Raw genomic sequence first — 1,561 nt, 5'->3', positions numbered from 1 at the left:
CTGTGGGTGGGGCAGGGAAACAGTTCATGGAGGAAGTTTCTAAGGAACCTCGAACAAAGAAGGAAGAGACATGCTATTGGAAGACAAAGAATAAGTCTGAAGGTGCCACAAAGAGCAAAGGAAGGCAACAAAAACATTTAAAAGGCCTCAGTTTCCTATTGCAAAGCTCCTTTAAATCACCAGACCAAGGTCACATTAAAAACATATTGTCAGGGGCACTCCAGCCCAGGGGCAAGGACTAGAAGGCAGGAGGGGACAGGAAAGCTGCTAATAGGGAACCCAAGGTCCAGAAGGGTAGAGTGTTGACATGTCATGGGGTTGGTAACCAATGTCACAAAACAATATGTGTACTAATTGTTAAATGAGAAGCTAGCTTGTTCTGCAAACTTTCATCTAAAGTACAATAAAAATAAGAAAAAATAAAAGCTTAGAAAAAGAAAAGATGTTGTCATATAGGGCAAACCAAGTTATCATATATGGCTTCCTTCCCCATCTCCACCCCTGTCAATGCCAAAAGAGTGAGAGGAAAGTTAATGGAACTTGGTACCAAACTCAGCAATGAAGTCTATCAAAGACCTATGGGCAAGGTCACTGTATGAAGGCAAATGTATGAGAGAGGTCTACAGATGGGAGAGCGGTCAGTATAAGGGCTTTTAGTTGTACTCTTTACATCCTACTCATTGTCTCTAGCATCTGACTCAGATTTTCTCAAAGGAGAATTTTATTGGACTTTCAGGAACAGATAATCCCTGTCTTGTACAAATTGTTCCAGAAAATAGAACAAGAGAGAAACCTACACAATGCTTTCATGAAGCTAGTATGCTCTAGGTACCACAATCAGGTAAAGATAGCGAAAGAAAAGATTATTATTAGAGGCCGGTTGAGCTTGAGGACATAGGTACAACAATCTTACAAGTACATATATTAAGTAATTGACTTCAACAATATATTAAGTCGGATTTATTCTGGGAGTGCAAAGATGTTTCAGGGCTGGAATACATAGCAATATAATTACGTTAATGAACTGAAGGAGAAAAATTACAAGATTTTCTGAAAAAATGCAGAAAGAAGCAATTGATAAAGTTCAGCATCCATTTATGACTTAAAGAAATCTTGGCAAGCTAGAGATAAAAGGAAACTCCTCTAAACTTATAAAAGTAAACTAAACAGATTTAATGGAGGAACTTTAGAAGCATTCTCTTTAAGATCAAGAACAAGGCCAAACCAAAAAAATAAACAAAAACAAAAAAAACAAACTCTTTGCCCTTAAGTCGATTCTGACTCATATTGACCCTATAGGACAGAGTAGAACTGCCCCACAGGGTTTCCGAGACTAATCTTTATGGAAGCAGGCTGCCACATCTCTCTCCTGCAGAGTGGCTGGTAGGTTTGAACTGCCGACCTTTTGGTTAGCAGCCGAGCGCTTAACCACTGCACTACCAGGACTCCTAGAACAAGGCCAAACCTGAAAACCCATTGCCATCAAGTCGATTCCGATTCATAGCAACCCTGTAGGACAGAATAGAATTGTCCTATTTGGTTTCCAAGGAGCAGCTGGTGG

Source organism: Trichechus manatus, unplaced genomic scaffold (assembly GCF_000243295.1).
Source record: "Trichechus manatus latirostris isolate Lorelei unplaced genomic scaffold, TriManLat1.0 scaffold00079, whole genome shotgun sequence".
Classification (NCBI taxonomy): Eukaryota; Metazoa; Chordata; class Mammalia; order Sirenia; family Trichechidae; genus Trichechus; species Trichechus manatus.
Note: the sequence above shows the minus strand (reverse complement) of the source record.